This window comes from Haemaphysalis longicornis, unplaced genomic scaffold (genome assembly GCF_048455015.1).
Source record: "Haemaphysalis longicornis isolate Haplotype H1 unplaced genomic scaffold, Haemaphysalis longicornis Haplotype H1 scaffold_6, whole genome shotgun sequence".
Lineage (NCBI taxonomy): Eukaryota > Metazoa > Arthropoda > Arachnida > Ixodida > Ixodidae > Haemaphysalis > Haemaphysalis longicornis.
This window is the reverse complement of record NW_027526407.1, coordinates 77,834,073-77,856,414: the sequence shown is the minus strand read 5'-3', so window position 1 is coordinate 77,856,414 and position 22,342 is coordinate 77,834,073.

The following is a 22,342-nucleotide window of genomic DNA, read 5'->3' as shown; positions in this document are numbered from 1 at the left end:
TGCATACGCATATCTACATATGCAGGCCCTCATCTATAACACTAGTATAACAAGTGTTGTGGAGAAGCTAGTCTAAGGAATCCCTTATGAGCCTTTAGAGAGAGGTTTACGCATTATTACTGCAAATCTCGATCATTCGTAGTTCCTGAAAAGATGGTTTTACTTGATCTGTGTACAGCGATCATTGTTGCATGTATTAGTCTTCTGATGCACATTCCTGTGACTATCGCCAAAGCAGTTGGACACAGCTCCCCGCTTTTAGAAAAGCTCCAGTCATTTTAAGGGTTTCGTGTCGTGAGGTCAACTAACCCTACATCGAGTACACCTGCTAGATAATTTTCAAACTAAAAGCGAAAGGAGGCGAGAAAGGATGTGAGGCCTCTTAGCGACTCGCTATGCCGTCCTCAGTACGTATCACGCAAGAAAAAAAACGCCGCTGTGTTTCTCCTCGAAACAGCACGCGTGCTTTGATCTTCGAAGAATTTGCTTGGGTACACCTCGTAAAGAGTTCTTACGTCTCCCTTCTAGCCTTACCCAGGTTTCTTTTAAATGCAGAGCATTTCAGTAACTCACGATGTCACCCGCGTTGATGTCCGTAGTCCGCACCGCACCCCTCCCTACTATATAAAAAAAACACTATCCGGCGCCAGGTTTCGACCCCTCGACCCTGCGGGCGGAACGCAATGTACATGGCGCTTTACCCACTGCGCCACAGAGCCGACACAGAATGGGACGCTATGAACGCGCCTTATATCGTTGACTCATTCAAATTACTGCTGACGAGCGCTCTCTCGTCAGCAGTTGCCACAAGTGCAACAATATTAACGTAACGCAAACTACTTAACGTCGTGCGCCCCCGGAAATGCTCTGCATTTGATCGTGCCCCTCGCGAGGGGGATGTTTCACTGCGTCTTCTCTAGGTCGCGGGACCCGTGGCGCCATCTGGCGGAGGCGCGGCACAACTTGTAGCACTTTCTTTGAAAAAGCGCCTCGAAAGCGCGGCAAATATGAAATAGAGATGACGCGCTTTTTTTTTTATTTTGCCTTCTTTTAGTGGCGCTTTCCGTGCCTCTTTGCTCGGCCTTTGCTTCCGGAGCTAGGCGCGCATTCGGAAGCAATTACGGCAAAAATTCAGTGTCTGCTAATTTTCGAAATTGCGCTTGAAGACATGAACAAAAAATGTAAAATTACGTGTTCAAAAAGGAAGATAGGGCTGTCGTACTGCAGCGGAATCTTTCACGGCGTCTTTCTGCCCCTTCGCTCTATATGACAGCATTTATCGTCGAAGTGCCTTTCACATTGCTGCTGTTTGTTCAAATAAGGCTTTCCAATAGTTTGTGTCACACGGCGCAAGCACATGATCTCTGGTCGCCTGATTACTTGCGTACTATATAGTACCAGAAGATTTATAGTACACTCCACCACTACCGAGCTCTGGAGAAGAAGTGCGGAGGCACCAGGAACTTCTTGTCCCGTCACTTCCGCACCAAGCTGTCCCCACTCCGGACATTGTAAAAAGTACTTGGGGACGTGCGACGGAACTTTTGTTTTGGGAATTACACAGCGCAATTGCAATTGTTTGAACATTGTTGACACGTTGTTTGCCCAATTGATTGCACACATAAAATTGTGTGGGCTGGCTTTTTTGTTTATTTTTACAACAGGACCCATTTGGTAATATTCTCCCTGTAGATGCAGGACATTTAGTGCTGCATTTGAACGCAGATGTTCTCTTTTTTATATTTGTTGGGTGGTTTTGTTACACGTGGGTGCGCGCAAACAATTTATTTCCAAACGTTCTGATACAGACAAAGTGTCTGCTTCAATAATACTTTTTGAAGTTTGAAATTATCGGTTTCTTCCTCAAAGTTCAAGCGGCTTTTTCTTAAAGCTGCCAACATTTGCACCCATAGCCTCAGTTTGTGAGTCTCCACCCTTTCGTCTGTTTTGTCTATTACATCGTTTATTTTATTGTAGTGTGCTCAACATCAGCCGGAGTCTCATCTCGAAGAGAAATGCTTACAAAGAAGACATTGTCATCACGTTTATTTTTTTGCAGCGTCGCAATCTCATCTTCAAGTATATCCCAACTAATCCCCAGGATTTTCAAATTTTTTGCATCACTTCTTCATTACTGAGCCGCGTCTAAACTGGTTTTCTAACCAACACGCTCAATAGGTGTAGCTTTCGCCACCCAAAGGCGCCGCAATAAAATTTCTCGGGGCGCTTAAGAGAGTTTACGTTCTTTATAGGCGAAAGCCTGGCGATGCTAAACGAATACTTCTGTACAGTTGCATTGAATTTCTTCATTTCTTGGAGCAAATTGCTTCTACAGGCAGGCTGGTGCCACTTCCCGCCATAGCTTTCTCACCAGCGTACTCCCTGGCTGGGGTGCACCTGTTATGCTCACGTTCCGTCACAACCTGCCAAGCTATAATGACGTCAGCGGGGCAGGCATAAAGCCAACTGTTGTTACGAGCTGATCGAGCGTGCTAGAAGCGCACTTTCTTTATTTACATATAACATACTGCCGACCACCTGTTGGATGCGAAATCAGAAGTCGTGAGATTTTTATGCATCAAGCACAGACGTGCACTAGATAACTGTCGCGTTAAAGCGAAAAACACCACAAAACAAGGCAGGTACAAAACTTCCTGAGTAAAAGGTAGAAATATCGCGTAAAAATACAGTCAAAAAAACATTCTTGGGTGAGCATAACCCGGTTTCGGGGAAAACATACACAAGTTAAATCTTATAAGATGTCTGCCCCGCAGTATGCGATAACTTCGAATGGTGTCTTGCGGAAGGAACTTGGCTTTGTTCATTACAAGTTCAAGTTCATATCAAGTTCTTTACACCATAAGGATGCGGGTTGACTCAGGCGAAAAGTGAAAAGAATTTCACTTGAAAGAGTCCGAACCACCCTTGTACAAGGCATAAAGTAAGGGCAGGTACAGGACTTAATCACAACTTATGCTGTACATAAGCGAAGATTTCAGAGTATCATAGCTGTACAGTTCTCCAGGATAGCTAAAACGCCTGGTAGGCGTTGACAGCCGATAAGGCTTTCTCCAACTGTAGCTCCGACTCTGAAGACTCGGAATCAATTCAAACAGGAACTCAACTATAGTTCTTATTTACTTTTTACAGAGGAGACTATTTCGGCTTCCTGACAACAGCGACGAAAAACAACGCCATTTTTCGCATAATAGACCACGGCACTTACGGCATTCGCCTTGATAACATACTAGCTAGTCAGCAAGAAGGGCAAGATGCCCGCGCATACCACAGACGCTTGCCAACTACTCGAACTTGTGTCGCTGGTAAGAACACTTTGGAACAACTGGACGGTGTTCGATCTCCTTCCCTAAGAACTGACCCTTAAGGTTTATGGCACTAGGGGCCGCATAAATGGAAACGTCGATGCCCGGTGTACCTCCAAGAGCATTACGACGTCTCACCTCCCCCGCAGATGTCAAGCCTGTCTGCAACTTGTGCTCGGTTAGTGCTCAATATCTCGCACGCGAACCCGCACGACACAGACCTGGGGCCACCCCGATGCAGCAGCGCTAAAGCAACCGAGAAAGATCCTAGCCTTAGAATGGGCAACAGATTATGACAGGGGCAGTGGTTGCCGCGTAAAACAAATCCGGGGGCGATAAAGGATCATGGAGACCAGAAAAGATGCAGAAGAAAACATAAAGACAGCGGAGCAGATCATAGAACCACGACTACATAAGAGCAGTAGGGCTGCGAAGGTATTCTCACAGGTCGCATCTCGTCTTGTTTTGCTTGCTTTTTACGTGCGATCTGTCGTCCCTGAGCCTGCCACTTTGAGAGTTTCGCTGTGGACAAGTGATGTAGCCGTACCCTGATACGTTTTTTTCATCTTCTCCTCTCCAGGGCAAACATTCTTTCCGCTTTGGCCTCTTTTTCTCCTTCCACCCTCTCGGACGAAGTGACACGTTTCCAACGCATGGTGCCAGTGTAGCGGACCTGTTTTATGAAGCACGGTGTGTCGTAAATTGGAGCAGGCCTCCTTCCGTCCGCTCGTAACTTAAGGGCCACGCTGCCTGTTCGCGAACCACCCGAGCAAGCACTCTCTCTCAACTACAGCTGTTTAGCAGCGCCTCCCTTCAAGGGCAGCGACTGGCAGAAGTGAGGCAACACCGGCTGGTTGAGTTTGCTGGGGTTTCTTTTTATTTTTCAGGCTCGGGTCCCCGGTTGCAACACCCGAGCTCTGATGCATTTTCAGCCATGAAACCTCACTCGCTGGGCTTATGACGTAATGCAGCAGTCCAAAAGACCATTCTGACGTGGTGGCGTTACTTGTACGTCCGTTTAGCATGTTGTGTACCTGTTACGCCAGACCAGCTGGGCGCTGCGCGCTGAGGCGTTTTAGTTGCAGCTAATCATTAAGCGTGGCTTAATAGCCTAAAGGTCAACGCAGGTTCAATATTTTCCCCTTAATTTCCGTAGTCTCACTTCCCTCTGACTCAATTTCAATTTCAGGCCTTCGTAAGGTAAACAGTTCTCAAAAGTTTGATTTTAGCACTGCACCGTCTCCCCCATTTCGTTTTCCGACTTTTTTTATTCCTGCGTTCTTCCTAAATCCGGGAGAATGCCAACACGCAGCACTATGGTTTACCCAGCCGCTGTTCTAAATGTATCTCGAGCTATATATACGCATTCCTCCAGCTTAACGACGCGCAATCGTTGTCCCTCTGGCTGCTTCATTCGCTTCTCTTATTTTGTACCGTTCTCGCAATATATCAGCAATATTTTCTTTAATGCTATTCACCCCCTAAGAATATGAAGGAGCAGAAGCGGCCTTAAGCATGCCTAAAAGTTTCTTTTCGCAACACGTGCAATACCTTTTTGATCTCTTTCAAGACGTTTCGAGTTTCTACGTATACATTATATAGATTAGATTAGAGATGACAGATATATACAGAATAAATATCGATACATCTACATTGCGTTTAGGTATAGGGTTGCAAAATGCATTGCTGCCTGTACAATAAACATGAAAATGAAGTAAATTAAACATACACCTTACAAAATCTCTTCTATTTCTGGCGCCACTCATGGATATCAACATTGTTCAGGGCGAAGGAAAGCTGATGCAGACTAACTATTATTGAGATGAAGGGTCATCAAATTACAGCTACTTCGCTGTAGCGATCTGTATCTGGATACTCAAAATTACACGTGTTCTGCGAGAACGGCAGACGAGGTTGTTTATTGAAAAGCAGAGGTTTGCCGGTGTTTACAATCGGCTACACGCCTGTGTGCTGAAGTTTGTGTATGTTCGGATAAAAGGCCAACAAGGTGACTGCAATTCTATGCGATTGAGTCTAGCGTAAAAAGTAGCTGCGTATCTGCTTCCTTCGCGTCTTCGAGACACGATAGTTGTCTGACGCCCCTGACACGTAACGCCTCCCCATATCCCTTCCTTCCAACCTTCATACACTTCTTCTCCCCTTCCAATCACCCCATACTGAATGAAGTGGCCAGTTCAATTCGATTTTCCCGCGTTCCCAACGCCCCCATACCAGGTGTTATGACCTTTTCTTTTGGTTGTTCCAACAATTCGAGCCGACATCTCTCCTTCTACTTCCTTGCTTTGTTCTTGTCGCCCTTCAACACCGATTTAAACGCGTTGATTTTTAATTTGCCATCTTAACAGCCAACCCTATTTCAAGTACTTATTTCCTCCCTCAAATATACCTACGTATTCCTTACCTCTCGAAAATCTTGATGAATATGACTCATGCCTCAAGTTTGGTTACTTTGAAAAGGTATTGCCTACAGTACTCTTTTAAATTTTTTGACATGGTGGTGGAATCAAGTGACAGACAGACCGACCGAAGTTCTGGTGTTTTGGTGGCCCAAGAAATACCATCGCTATATTACCTGTTTTTCTCTGCCCGAAATCACTTCGAAATGACAACCATGAAATTAAACGGACAGCCGCTTCTATGCCGCGGTCACCGCAAATCCTAGGGGCCGAATCACGGCGCGCACGCCTGTCGAGAATGAATACGACGCGTCTGGGTCTTTCCTACGAAACCGTGCCACTGAAGGTGACTGCTCGGCCGAGGACATTAACTGTCCACAACGATGTCCCCGCCTTCTCCGAACGCTGGCTAGTGAAAGGCCAGGCCGAGCCAGCCGAACAACTAAGAAAGCTACGCGCGCAAGGCAGCGCTAAAGAAGAAATAAAAACGGAACCGAACAAAGGCATGAAGACCAAGTGAGAGCAGGAGAAAGTGGTGGATGTCGGCGGCGTTCCTCGGGTGAGCGCTCTGAGCCTCTCACTGTTCTTGAACGCAGTGTTATTATACAAGGTGGATCGCAGCGTAGCTTATCATTGACGTTCAGCGGGTAGCCGACGGAACGTTAGAAAATAAGCCGCACCATTCCGTGCCCCAAGCACAAGCAGTTTCCTCTTGCACTCTCTCTACCTCGTTTTGGCAATATATTTTATTGTTTTGATTTTACGCAGAGGCATTGCTTGTTTGCGTGTTATTTCCCGAGTTGAGGCGTCATTATTGCTGTTTTAATTTCCAATCTGCATGATTTTCTGTTTTACTTTCCTAGTTCTTTTTTTGTGGGTCTCCTTTGAGCTTGCTCAGCTAACTCCACGTTTGGGAATGTTTCCTTCTCGTTGGTTTTACCGCTTTGCTTCTTGTCCTTGTTTTGTCACTAATAGTTGCGTGATGCTGCAAAGGATTTGGGGGTCGTCGCTTCTGGTTCGTCGCTTCCTTCTGTCTTTCGCAGTCCACTCTCCATTATTACAAACTCATGTAGCCTGGAGCGTGCTGCAAAAACACGTGATCAGCAACCCAACGAGATCATTACAAAAGAGTAGCCCTAAACGCTATCTCTATTCCCCATTCCTAGCCAGCCTGCTGCTTTTTTAAACGGTATAATTCCCGCTGTGTTACCTTCTTTTGTCATTTATTACTGTCGCGTGCTGGTCCACGATTACTTTTTCACTTTTCTGGCTTGTGGCAACAAGCGGCGAAGAATGTTTTGGCCTGTATTTTTTTTTGTTCTTTTTACCTTTAGTATATGTTTAGTTACGTCTGATTAGAGTGCACGTCATCATAAGTTAACGATCTTTTATTACGGGTTTATCACATTTAATTGGTTGCAATTAATGTGTCATACGAAGCATACAAGATTTAACAGAGGATCAAAGGTATGATATTACTGAACTCGTTACAAGCAAACATGATCCAGCATGGTCAATTGCCTAGACCCAGATAGTTGTTCAGTGCAGAGATTTGCTTTTGGTATGCACGAGATTTGTTTATTTTCTCCTGATAGTGATTTGAGTTTGATATGTCGAGCCTTCCTACCGGGGCACCATGCATACTAGACGATAGTACGTCCTTATTCATGACATATTGCTTGTAAAAATCTTCTGGGCCATTACAGTCCGACTTAGCTTACCTGAGCCATAATAGCAATTCTTTCATCAATAAGAGAAGTTAAGAAACGCCATGAGGAAACTTAACGCCAATCAATTTGGTCGCGAATGTTTAGGACGTGACAATGTTTGACAGCTGGTTGACAAATTCTACATCCGGTGTGGCACGTTTTCGGCCGGTACGTGTAAAACGTTTTTCTACGCTGGGCCTCTCTAACCATTTTTCAGACACTTATACAACAAGATATCAAAAAAATGGGGCCAAGATGAGTACGCTAGCTAAGTTCCTGTCCTTGGCAAAAATTTCAAAGAAAAATAATAGCCATTTATCCCAAATAACCAAGCTTCCAGTGAACCAAGCGGTTCCTTAAGCAAGAAGAAAGCATTTAAAATGTACTTTACCTTAGGTGATTGATAATTCCTATAGCGACAGGAAACATCGGTAAGCACTTATTAATTTTAGCAATACTAATTTCTATAGTTAATATCAGGTATGTATAATTTCTGTATAACTAAATTTTTATCGCCAAAATCAGGAATGAGAGACCGGAGGGGCAAACACCAGACAAGGCAGCAACTTAGAAGCGCACGCTTCCCTGGGCCGGCAAGATTCTGTATAGTGCGGCTTTGGGATAGTTGCTAAGCCATCTTAATACTACAGCGCAACAACAACAAGGACTAAATCAGAGGCACCCAGGAACAGCGCTGTGCACACCGCGCTCGTACTGTGTTTCTCTCCTTTAGTCCTTGTTTTCTTGCGTTGTAATATAAAGAATATAATGTGAACCCAAAGAACTCCAGTAGCAATCCCGCGTGGTTCACCACCTTCATAGGCTGGCAAACTGCAATAACTAAGCCTCCCACAGAGACGAGTATCACTGTTATATATTCTGGCCAACCATTTCAACTGATAGCTGTCACTTGAAATGGAAAAGAAGGGGAGAAAGGACCAGACCTTGTGGAACCCTTGGTACGGTCTAGAATCTCTCTAATCTTCAGCCGCTCAGCAGTGTAATCAACGACCGCCAGAGACGAGGTCGCAATGCAAGCCCAACGCTCTTGAATGCAGGTGCAACACCTGCGGGAGACAGGTCCCGCCTCCCCCTCCGGGTGGCCTGACTTGCTTTGTTGGTCTTCTCTGTTCCACTCGGTGGGAATGACAGTCGCCGTTGTTGTTACACTAGATACCGCCACTTCTCACGCGTCGCAGTGTTGCGGCGTATCGGCCCCGCCGGCCTCTCACAGCAGGCTCGACAAACCTGACACGTTACTTTTGACCTCTTCACTTAACATTAACGTACTTTTACAGTCGAATTTTTCTTTACACGTCAAGTCTCCGTGGCTCCTTTAAACATATCTTATGCCTTTTTCGGTTATGCGCGAAGTTCATTAGGTTGAATCTTTGAAGACAAGCTCAAGATTGATCCTGTCGATATTAAAAGAAGACATATCCTGGAGATAGAGGTGAACAGCACGCTACTAGACTCGATGATGCTTAATAAACGCACCTCCAACTCAATAGTGTCAGTGTGGGGAAACGTGCAAACGCACACGCAACGTTTAATGACCAATGATTATAACCTACAAAAATGAAGGACGCTAATACTTATAACAAAACAGATGAAGCAAACTTTTTTGCAGCGGCGAACAAGGAAATCGGCTGGAAATGTGGACATAGACCATCGTCATGGCCATGAAGGTTGCGTACAGCTTCGCTACCTTGAAGTTTTACGCGTTAGTGTGAGCTTCCCAGATATTTTCAAGAACAATTAAACTAGGAATTTACTTTATTTATTTATTTATTTATTTATTTATTTATTTATTTATTTATTTATTTATTTATTTATTTATTTATTTACTAGTACCTCAAAGGTACCAGAAGGTGTATTGCATGAGGGATGGGCAAGCACATCAGCAGCGTGGAAACAAATACAAAGAAGAAGATTAATCAAGATAAACATTTTTAATGGCACTCTTGAAGTTGACATTACTGGGAATAGTGGAAACCTTAGCGGTGAGGTTGTTAGCAGCGTCCCGGGGCTGCTAACGGGAAATGACGTTATTTTGCGGCAGCCTAAAGGTCGTCAGGATTCTTCTATCATTACAACGAGTTTATTTTACTTGTTTTATTTATTTAAATTTCAGGTAAGTTGCAAGCGCAGCAGAATTCTCGTCTTCTCTCAATACATGCGAACGTATACGGAGGAAATAATTTAACACTAAGCATCTGTAACTTGTTTTATCAAAACTTTCCCAACAAAATTATATCGCAATTGGTCTATAAGACGACGACATTATTACGGCGTTTTCTTAGTTGACAATGAAGTGGAAAATCTGTGGAATTCACGTAGGCTGACAATAGATGGCGACTACGGGCGGGAAATGAACACATCCATATTTTTCTGTTATGTTTTAAATCTACCCCTTCCGGTTTTCATCGGATAACCCCAAATCTACAGCCACTACCATTTCCAAATGATGTGAAATATCAAGACGTGCACATTACCTACGTATATGTGTGCGATTGTTATCTTATCCAGGGTCGCAGGGGACCAACCTTCAGAGGCTGTAACAACCCCTAATTATTCGTTTCTTATCGGCTTAAATTTAGTTCCCGTGTTCTTGTCAACCTCCTCTTTCCCCCCCTCCGAGAAATCTGTCCTCGTACGGTGAATTCTGTGTGCGTGTTCCGAAAACTTCCAAGGTGTTCCATACCCACCGAGTAGCACATGCCCAGTTAGCAATATTCGACAACGTTTTAGTCAAGGAATGTGTGTTTCTTTCGCAGGGTATTTCCTGACTAGAGCTGGCAAACCGCCAGCAGATCTTTAAAGACGGAAGTCTTGGATGTCTAAGGGATAAGCACGAGCCTTCTAGGGTGCAGAAAATCGGTGGTCTAAAAATTTTGACGCAGCTTGCACTAGTGGTTTAAGACTGAAGATGCAGCGGAGTGGGGGTTGACCTAGCTTCTTCCGATTTTGCTGCGTTTTGTTAGACTTTGCTATTTTGTTAAGTTTTGAGATGGTGCTGCTAGGCGAGGCTAAGTGTTAAGGGGCGAGGCCAAGCTCAGCAGGATTTTACAAGGCCGTTCAGATCGGTCTTCCACTCTGACGGCGGATCCCAGGGGGGAAGAAGCTAGGTCAACCTCCAGCTGCGCTGGTTCTCCAGCCTTGCACCACTGGTGCAGGCTGCGCCAATTTTATTAAGTGCAATGCACTTCTTAAGCGACCCTGAACCTGCGTCCACCGGCGATGTCCGCGCACGTGGAGATGGGCGCGCGCAGCCTGGCCGCTGACATGGCACATACCCACGTGGGGGATTGGCCAGGAATCTCCTCGTCTTCCTTGGCAACGGGGGGAGATGGGCGCGCGCTGCCTGGCCGCTGACATGGCACGTACCCACGTGGGGGATTGGCCAAGAATCGGGCGTGAGATGGGCTAATGCACCTGCTTAAAGGAGTACTGACACGAAATTTCAAAGCTGAGATCCGCTCTAGCAATCAAGTACAACGACAACACAAATAGGTGTCTGTGAATAAATGCATCTTTCTTTCTTTGTAGTTGTGTGTGTGTGTGTGTGATCTCTTTCGCGAACATTACCGAACCGCGCAAATTCAACTCGTGCATTCGCACTTTCACATTCTTCCCCTCGGGGAAATGCGGGGAATTTTTTTGAGTTTTAGTATCCCGAGAAAGACAATCACCTTTAAAATGGTATAGTATGGCGTTCGCATACGCATATCCCCCTTGTGCCCACAATCGAGCAGGCGCGCCAGCCGGAATCACTGTTTTAATACCCTATACTCGGTGACAACTTAAGAACGGCACCGGAAGTTACCGCTGTGCCTTATCACCGTAGCCGGATGTTTCTCCGCGCGCCCCAAGTAGGGCGTTACCGGGAATATTTTGAACATGGCGTGAGCCGTTCCCGTGATTTTTTGGACTTGATATGCTTATAAACGACTCCAGTGACGACAAAAAAACTGCGTGAGACAAGGCGGACGATATCACGCATTCATAGCAAACCCCTTTCAAAACGCGCGCGCACTGACGTCACGGGTCCGGCGCTTTGGCGGAGTGATACACTACATGAGATGGTGCGTTCTTCAGTTGTAACCGAGTATGGGTGCGCTGGTGCACACTTTACAGGCGGCGCAGTTATTTTTCTCGGCATTTTTTGCTAACGCCACCGGAACAAGCACAAACTTTAAAAAGCTCTGGCGGTAAAAAATTTCAACTTGTGGCCGGAGTGAGCGCAAGCAGGAGTTCGGGAGCCCGCAAATCGTGACGGGGTAGGGAAACAGCAGTGCGGGAGTACGCTCGGAGGAGAGATCTGAGAAAATACGACGCAGTACGCGCCGGAAAGGAAAACAGCTGCTGCCGCATGCACAAAGGAGCCGCATTGAGAGGTCACTGTATTAGCGGGAGTGAAAAAGAGGCTCCCGGCGGTGGAAAGCAAACGGAACGAGTTCTGGAGGGTACCGTTCAGGGGGCTGATCAAGTGGTAACGAGAGCGGCTGTGGAGTTCAACGGCATAGCAACAGGAGGTCCACTCACGCTTTCACCTTTCGCATTCATAAAAAGTTCAAAGTACGCCCGTAAATTTGTTTGCTCCACTGATTCTCTTCGCAAACAGCGTTCCGTTAATCTATTTTTGTGCACTATGTTCATATACATAAGCGTTGCAAATCCTCACTGATATCCTTCGTTTGGTGGTGATACCTCTCCGCCCGTCCCCCGAAAAAGGAAGAAATTAAAAGGACGGATCAGCCAACCGTAATGTAAGCGCCGTTGTGCTTTCGAATAGCCTATTTATGAAGGAACCAGCGTCGATGCTACTCTTATATAGACTCAGCTGCGTTTTCATTGGGTAGACTGAAGTCGTCCGAGTAAATTGTATTGGTCCACCGTCGAGCCACTGTCGGATGATAACAGTGTGGCCGACGCCATGCCTGCGTGGTTTTGATAGGAGCGGTCGCTTTCGTCAAAGCCGACTGCTTACAGGAGCGGCGCTGAATTCAGTGCGGGGTATCATTCCTTAAAGGGTAGCTGGAACAACTTTGTTTGTCGTCACACCTCGAGTGTCCTTTTGGCAGCCTGACGAGAGAAACGTGCAGGCGTTACACAAACATGGGCTGTGGTAGCGAGAGTAATGCTAAAACAACATTGCGCGAGTTTGGTGAGCGTAAAACCGCCATGATTTTTCATGGTGTTCGGGTCTGGCGCTGTCTCTACCTGGGCGGCTTGTGAGGGTTACAACTGGTCAGCGGCATGGAAAAACATCACAGAGGATGTAAAAGAACACTGTAAAACGTCACAGATCCAAAGTTTACGTTTTAAAGTTTTCTGGTGCCTCAGTGCAATGCATCGAAGTTGATGGCTCCCAAATGTTTTTGATGCCATAGGCGTCTAATGAGCACGGAATGTTTATAATGTGAAATTTTTATTTCCCCTTCGATTTAAATGCTGCATGTGTGGCCTGGAAAACAAGCCATGAAACCTGCCTTTCAGGATGAATAGCCTTGGAACACTGATTCTCTGCTTGGTTTGACACAGCTTGTACAGCCGGCTTCCCTGCAACACACGCAAGTAACGTTGGAAACGCAATATTACGAACACCAAGTCCTCTTTGGGCTTACTGACGGCTATACACCGAGCTTCCTTCATGTCGGCTACAGTACTGTGCACGAAAGCATTGCTGTGAACACATATATTTAGGGGAATGTACGCCTTCTCATATCGATATTTCGAGTCCTAAGGCCATTCTACTTACTTGGAATTTGTACTTTGACGTGATGCGTGTGCATAAGAGGCCGTGCGGGCGATGAGGACAAATCTTTACGCAGCAACTAAAAAAGGGTGCGCATTGAAAGGAAGTTCCAGAGGACGCCTTTCCGTGATATTTGTTTCCCGGCAGTCCTTTTTTTTCCGAACTCTTACCCTGCAGCACCAGAAAACAAGTTTGAGAGCCCAACAGCGCACGGGTCAAGTCGTTGCATACTGGTTTTAAGTGCTGTACCACCTTGCGTGCGTTTGATCGAGGGGCCGTGGCTGTACGTTGAGCCTCGTTAAAGTCGGCTGCACTGCTATACACAAAAGCATTTCTCAGACAACATTTATCCAGGGGAAGGGGTAGTGTATGGGTAGAACGGGGAGATGTTTGTAGACGGGTGGTCGGCCTGAATCCAGTCCCGCTTGCTAACAGTCTCCCTCGGCAGGGGGCATTGTAGAGACCATGACGACTCCACAAAAGGTGTCTCTTACAAAGGTGATGTGGAACTCTGTAAGCAAGTAGGCCCAAATTGTGCCCGGCACCAAACGTGCATCATGGCTGGTGTGAGGGCTGCACCGAACCGCATCCTTCGCAGCGGACCACCATCATCATCAACTGCCCACTAGGTCCACTGAAGGACGAAGGCCTTTCCCACCGACCTCCAACCGCTGCTGCCTCGCGCCGCTCCAGTCCTATCTTCACCTCCGAAATGCCTTATTAAAGCGAATCTTTATGTCCTCAGTCATGCCGTTGTAAGCCAATACGCCCGGCAGGAAGGCCACATTTATTTGGCGATGATGAAGCATCGTGGGTGAAATGAAAGAAAAAAACTATTCTGGTGGCCGGACTTGAATTTGGGCCACTCGGGTTATCAAGCCGGCGTCTATCTAAGTGCACTATTTCGACATGGGCGACGCGAACGCCAAGCGGCAGGCACCGATTCGTGCCGTACACCCCACCCTCTAGAGTTAGGCCTACGCGGTGCACACCCTAGAGTAGCTGTGGGTATTCCAGAAAATTGAGCGTACCTCCAGAGTAGCGCATACTGGCAGTGGTGGATTGGCCAACCAATGAATCAACCTCAAGTAAGCTTCGCGTTCAACCATCGCCGTCGTTAGACGGAGGGGTGCATGATTTTTTCGTCTCTCCATTGAGTAATCGGCCTTCCCCTTACTCTAGTCCTGTCTCTCGGTGTCCACTTTGTCCCTCTGGAAGCCCACCGGTTATCATTTCGTCTAACTCCACGTCCACACCAAGTCCATTTCTTTGTCTTTATTGGAACTATGATATCTTCTACTCTAGTTCTCTGATGCAAGAAGCTCGCTTCCTCTCCTTCACCGTCGCTCCTACTATTCTTCTTTCTATTTCCGGCTGAGTCGACGTAATTTTGGTTTCAGGTTGTTAAGCAAGGCGCCAAGTTGCTGCACCACATATCATTACCTTCAGCCGCGGATATCGCGACTGAATTCTGAGCGATGAGCTGTTTGGTGCGAAGTTACCGCTGAGCTCGATATCAGCAGTAGCTATTAGGTATGCTAGAGAAGTTTCCAGAGTGGGTGGGATAGGAGTACGACCCGTGCTCTAGCTGTAGATAGAATAAGCTAATATTGATTAGTTTTTGCCATAACGGACATTCTTTTACGGGGGAACGGTAGAATGCTATAAATACAAATTTTCTGTAATAATAGAAAGTCAAGAGCGGCTTAACAAAAAGTTTTGTGGTTTCTAGATTTTGCTTCCAGCTGGATGGATTACAGGCAGGAAAAATCATAGAGTTTCTCATGAGAAACTCTATGGGAAAAATGAACCTTTGCGATGGATGCCTGTGCAGTGCAATGAGCGGTTAAAATGGATTGCCCTGGGTTCATGTGCGTACAACGCAACATATCCATAAGACGGATTGGCAAAGAAACCGTATCGTTTTCGAACAATTGCTCTTCAAATTGCCGGATCTGCGATTGCTTGCTAGCTTGCTACCTGGACGTTCCGCCGCTTATAGACGATGAGACGCCCGTGTATCGAGAAAGCACTTGTTGGCAGGTTTGCTTGCTGGCTTGGTTGCTTCTTTTCCCATTTCCTCGATTACTTGATTGCTTAGTCAAAAGATTAATTTTTTAGGCTAAGTCTATTCTCGTGGCCGCCGTGGGAATGACCATCGGAAATTTCTCACGGCAGTTCCCACAAAGACTGGCAGGCCTAGAGTTGGCTTTATACTATTTCTTTAAGTAAACTAAGACCTGAAGGGACTTCTTTTTTTTAGGGGTAATCAATGTACAGCGACCGCCCTATAATAAGACTGAAAAAGTGTGGGCCAGATTTAACCTAACGTAGCCAAAAGTAGCCTAACATTACCTAAATTGACCGAACCTAACGTACCCTAACCTATCCTAAATAAAGTAATGCAAGCCACTCTAGCAGAACCCAACCTGTCCCAACTAAACTAATGCCACCCAACGCAACCTAACCCAACCCAACTGCAACGAACCTAGTTTAACGCAGCCCAACCACGCTGAGCACAACCCATCTTTAAATCCAACCCAACTTCAAACACAAACCCAACCCAAGAGAGGGAGAACGATCTTGAATAAAGTCTGGCGATGTTAACCGGGCTAAAATGCCTAACTTGCATGTGTTTGATGCGCAGTTTTTCTACTTTTAAAATGCTGTACCAACTAGCCCAACAACATGCTGTATTGGGCAGACGTTTGATCGACGCCTGTTTTTTTTCATTGCTTTGTTTTTAAAACGAATCTTTGTACTGCTACCAGCCAAGGATTCTGTCACGACCGTCGGCGTCAATGGGAAACTCCCGCGCAAAAATAAAGGATATTACTGGCACCGCTACGAGTCGAACATGGACCGAATAGAGAATCGGAGCGACAATTGACAATTGAGCTACGAGCACACGCGAAGACAGGGCATACGGACGGTGTACTCACCGAGCACAGCTGTGGGTTTACCCAATGCGCTCTCGCTGAATTCCACGTGATAGCGCCACGCGACCTCTCTCGCCGCTGTGCCCTCCGCCCACGGCACCGGTAGCGACCATGTGCGCGCATCGCACATGAGCTAGGCGTTAGTAAAATAAAAGGAAACTCAAACCAATGGAGGTCATCTCACTTCTCCTCCATCCCTGCCGCCGATCTATGCATTACTTGCAATCGGACATGCAGCATACTGCTGAACGACCGATTTGTGCGAGAAAAATTCCCCGCATTTCCCCGAGGGGAAGAATGTGAAAGTGCGAATGCACGAGTTGAATTTGCGCGGTTCGGTAATGTTCGCGAAAGAGAGATCACACACACACACACACACAACTACAAAGCAAGAAAGATGCATTTATTCACAGACACCTATTTGTGTTGTCGTTGTACTTGATTGCTAGAGCGGATCTCAGCTTTGAAATTTCGTGTCAGTACTCCTTTAAGCGGGTGCATTAGCCGTTCTCACGCCCGATTCCTGGCCAATCCCCCACGTGGGTATGTGCCATGTCAGCGGCCAGGCAGCGCGCGCCCATCTCCCCCCGTTGCCAAGGAAGACGAGGAGATTCCTGGCCAATCCCCCACGTGTGTATGTGATGCGGACATCGCCGGTGGACGCAGGTTCAGGGTCGCTTAAGAAGTGCATTGCACTTAAAAAATCAGAAACACTTTCTATTCCGATGGGGCGCAGCTGCTACAAAATAAGACTGCGGTGAAAACGTAAAGTCTCAGTGTGTATCATACCGATCGTAAGGCCATTCTGAACGTCGTGCTGAAGTTCAGTAATAAAGAACGTATTACAGGTACAGTATAAAGTGTGATTAACGCTGGCGGGCCGTAGTCCCCCGGGGTAGGTGGTGTATCAAGCTTCGCTTCCCAACCCCCTCCAGTTTTTTTTATTTTCGGATACACAAACATTTCACTGACGTCATATTCGTCACGGAAGTGACGCCAGTACAACGAAGCAGGCAGCCTGTAAAGGGTGCTCCCCGGAACACAAGGTCTTCTTGCGGGGAAGCAACCTTTAGTACCAAAGAGTACGTTATACTTAGGGTTGTTCGTTTCCGGGTTTTATATTATAGCACGACAGTGCTTTATGCTGGTATACACCAAGATTTTGCTGACGTCATATCTGTCACAGAAATGACGCCAGTACACACACCTTTGCCGAAGCGACCCGCCAGCCGGACGTCGCTCGCCAAGCACACCTACAAGACAGCCGCCGACCCGCAAATTACGCTCAGCTTCATTTTTCGCTGCACATTTCACTTTCGTGTTTTACAGATTCCTGTGAGAGAGAAATCAACCAAGGTTTTTTTACCGCTTCCCCTGGAGCAACTTGGTGGCATTCCCTCAGCTCAGTCTGCTGTTCGACAAGCAGAAACATACAAAACAATGCGAAAGAAAACGAAAACAGAGCCAGGAACTGATACTACCATGTTCTTTATTCAAACAGCCGTGGCTTTTATTGAAGTGAATTGAACCTGCTCCGTCATTTCAATCCCCTCGCCATTTTCAGGCTGCCTCGCCTCCGGCATCGACCCGTACACCGTCATTCAGATTCTCGAAACTGTTTTCCTGATTGGATCTCCTCCCAACGTCGTCTTCCAGCTTCGTAGATGCCGCGCTGACAACTTCACCCTCTCGTTCGGAGAAGGAAAATAAAAAAAATCTTCTCGCAATGTCCATGCTCCCATTGATTTTTTTTCTTTCGCTATACATATTCTTAGTTGAGTCCCCTAGAGAAAAAAAACGTCGTTAAAGATATAAAAAAGGAGTAAAAATAACAAGTAGCTCCGCCTTTGCCAATACCTCAAGTGGTTTTATGAAACTCCCACGAGTGTTTCGGCGTGCTCGGTATCCGGAGACAGCTGATTGGAAGGACATGTTTCAAATTGGTTCTTGAGCGAGCGCTCTGATGGCTGCTGTAGTGCCTGGTCGCGTTTGCCCTGGGCGGCATGACTTTAGAGGGAGGCGTGGACAGTGACTTCTGTCATCGGGTATGCTTCAACCGCCTTATTAGCGCAAAGAATAAAGACGTCTTCCTTTTCTGCAAAGTCCACCACGCTGACGACAACCCGCCGAAGCAGGTATGACAAGTCTGTTCTGTAGAAACACGTTAAAAGTTTTTTTGGGGTAAAATATTCACTGGCAAATTGCTCGGTTTCTTCCGCCGATGCTCGTTTGAATTGTTGTAGCTACATTAAATCTCGAATCTGCTATTTGGAATGTGTAGCCAAAATTGGTCGCTACGTATTTTAAATTCTTTTTTGAGGTGTAATCGTGTGTAATACGCTAACAAATTTCTGTGGGTTCTTGTATTATATCTTGTAACACTGGGTGAGCATTAGGCTCATATATAAACTGGAAAATTACGTTGTATTTGACACAGCAATTTCTTAGTTCCTTTTATTCAAATGAGATTGCTTGATTCAGCCCCTCTCCCCACTGCATAAAATTGGTGGGAGGGGGGCGGTTAAAACTTGGTCGCCAGGCAAGGCTACGCTAGTGGCCAGAAGGGTAGTTCTGGCTGACGTTTAATTCTTTTAAGATAACATCCTAAAATAATCAAGATACGGATACGAAAGAGCGATGGCGAAGAGAGATTTTTTCGCCATTTACTAAATAAACAGCGCAAGTGTGCGTTCATTAAGCCCACCTAAGAACCCAACGCATGTACGCAAGCTTGCTGACGTGCGCGCACATTCGAAATGCATTTAGTTAGTAATTATTGCTCACGGACAACGTATTACAACGTCTGTTAACCTAGCAGATCCATTACAAATTCTAGCCAGAATGCAAGGCTCCGCATGTTTCTCTACATGTCCTGCGTAAAAATCCTCTACATGTAGGCGCTCGGGATCTCGGGCATTTATAACCCATGAGGGGTTATTCTCTTTGAAACGACTCGGTTCTGACCCTGCATCGGCCTCCACAGCTTCCCAGCAAAAGATGCATGATATCATCCGTGGTTTTCATGGCATCCTACGCGCGTTTCCATAATAAAGTGACCTTGCAGATAGTCCCATTGGATTCATGCTTCGGACTGGTGGCGCCATCTGTGATGGATGAGAACAAAAATCTGGAGCAAAATGAGTATCTTCCTGATCCGAGAGCTAGAGCGTAGCATGTTGCAGTTCATATTGTGGACGCAGACCGGGTGCTATGGTGCCGTGAGCTCTGCAAGGCACTTGTTTGCGCAAGGGACTTTTCTTGTGGCGATCTCGTCAGCTCGTGGTTTTGCAGCTTTTGTGTTAGCCTTAGGAAGCAGGAAAACATAAAACTTAGAAATAAGTGTACACTCGGTGTCCGAAATTCCCGGGGTGCGATTTCGAGTACGAAAGTTTATTTATTTGTATTCGAGAGCAGAGCATCACGCTTCGGAGCAGCATTACTATACGCGTAGCAGGACCTTAGCCACCAATGAGCCGACAAATCAACTTAATGGTTGCAATTGCGTCCCGGAAAATTTTGTGCCGGGTGTACATGTGTTGAAACACACGTAAGAGTCTCACTGTGTCCAGTATAAATTATAGCCGGCTTGATCACGTTAACAAAGCCTGGGGGCGCAAGCTAGGTGAGTGAAGTTGGTACACAACCCTGTTAATCAGCTGAAGAGTTTAACAAGCTGGTTAACATTGATGAGACGCATTCTGTGCATCCAGGTCGTTGTTCCTATGACTAAGCTGTTAGTAGTTATGGCGGTCCTCGATGAACTTAGGAATACATGGGAAAATGGAGAGCCGGATTGCGTCGCAGGCAGCCTACCGAGGCTGTGGGACCGATAATAGAAGAGGCCCTATAATTCCCAGTGCGCAGTCTAAGACTTCAAAACCCTGTTGTTTCAGACCTATGCACAAGGCGTACAACTTTACCACTGGTTTTTCGATGACAGTATTGAAAAAAAGGACTAAGTGATTTCATAGGCCCGTAAGAAGACAAACAGCGGTCATATTGTAACCGATAAAACGACACATCTTGCTGGTTTAAGGTTGATACAACTGGCTTTATTGCCACGAACTGGATGGGTCCTAAAATAGCGTCCGCGCGCTTGCCGAGAGCAAGCGACGTCGTCTTCCTCTGGCCGTCAGACGATGATGATTGCCAATGCTGTACTGGCGATGATGACGACTGCTGAGCTCAAGAATAGATGATAGTGGGCGTTGACTGTTCGTCGTGTAACTGAATACTAATGGTTAGGACAATATTGTGTGGTGACGTTTTCGTCATTCCTGGCCACGCAATTTTGCTTGTTTTGTATTCGCCTGTTCTTATTCCCTGGAGACCGAAGCTCACTGCACCGTTTCGATTTGTAATACTTCCTGACGCCACGTGTCCCAGATCTTCACCCAGCCCCCGTGTCAGCGATTTCCCGAACATCCCCGGCCGTCACAGCCCGGCTTCCGAATGGAACGAGATTTGGCGAGAACGGGGGCACCTGACACAAAGGATTAGGCCTAGCACGGGAACGCCGAGTCGCGGGAGTAAAGCCGTCAGAACAGCGCAGGTGACAGGTGTGTGCCCGGATTAGAGACATCGCCGCCGCCGCCGCAGGTCCGCCTTCTACCCCGGCGTGCTCTCTATATCAAGGCTGGTTGTTATGTTCCTTGCCTGGTCGCGGTTACAGAAAGCACCCGCTCCCTTTTCTTGCTGTGACAGCGTCGTAGAATCTTCTGGGTCATCGTTCTCATTTTTCAGACCTCTCTCCGTACATTTCTAGTGCAATGCACACAAGCTTCATTTACTTTCCACGTGATTGCTGCAATAACTATCGAAGTTTTATTAGAAGGTACTCCCGTTACCAGTGCCGTGTCGGCTCGCAACGCTTCTTGTTTGTCTTCTTCCTGCTGTAACCCTAATGTCTAATATTCATCACTCATCAACGTAGTCATCCACCATCTGGTGTAGCAAGCCTTGTCCCTAGCAGGGCTGACCTCACCAGTTTATATTAAAGAGCCTTCTCTCTCTCTCTCTCTATTGTCCCGAATGAGTAGTTACTCCGTAGTGGTAATTGATATGCCCTAGTTAAATAAATAGCTAACAGAAAGAACCACCAGCGCTGTGAAGTCTGCATATGGAGACGTACATTCCTACAACGCTTTTTTACAAATTCGACAACTGGTGTACAAAAAAACCATGCGCAACAAAGTGAAAGTTTATAATATTTTAAACTGCACTGCGAAGAAAATGGCGTATAGCGCTGTGTTCTCATCAGCAGCGTATCTTTAGAGCCACCAGAAACAGTCAACACTACGCGTCTAAGAACAATCGTCGCAAACATCTCCGGGAGGGCGGCTTCGCAAGCAGCTCTTTTTTTGACACCGGGTGGGACGGGGCTTCTAACCCGGCACGCAACCAACAGTGGTCAAGCTGCTGAAACGTCAACCGCGGTGCAAACAGGAGACTTATTCCGCGAAAGTATGAAGCATTCTAACGAAAAAAACTAACGGCGACGTTAGCGCCTCGCGAGCAAGCCAGTCGACGGAACACCCTCACGAAGACAACTGGACGAGATACCGATCAAAAGGATGACTTGGTGCACGTCTGTCGCTCTGTTCAGCGGCTGTTCGCCTGTTGGCTTTTTGGCGGCACAAAAAGGGAAGAGAAGTCGGTGCAGGTACAAGGGACCCCGAGGCGGTCGACCAGAAATAACTGGACGCCAACAACCGGGGCCCTTTCGAAGCTATACCTTGAGTTTCCTCATTTGATGAGTGCAAGGCCTCCAGTCGATAACATCGACACAGAGCTAACGGCACACGCCGCGCGTCTCTGTTCGATAAGAACGTGGTCATAAAAGCAAATACAATGGGCACAAGACAAAAGACACGCTACTTGAAACTTTTGAACACACCGTAGCGCCCATTCCGTGTCAGTTTTCTGGCTTGTTCCAGTCGCGCTTATCGCAATGCTTTTACACCATTACAACGTGCCAAACTAGAAGACTTGTAAAGGACTTCTTTGAGTTTCAGCTATGGTGTAGGCGTGTATACGCTCGAGTCTTCAATTCCATACAGTAGGTGTAGTATCCCTGGTTGCCTATTGTTCTATCATAGCCGATCTCTGATAAAATATCGACGTTTTATTGAACCCACTCTACTCCTATTAAAGACATGTTCCTTACGTAAAAACGGACTGTGATTTTCCTTCCTTA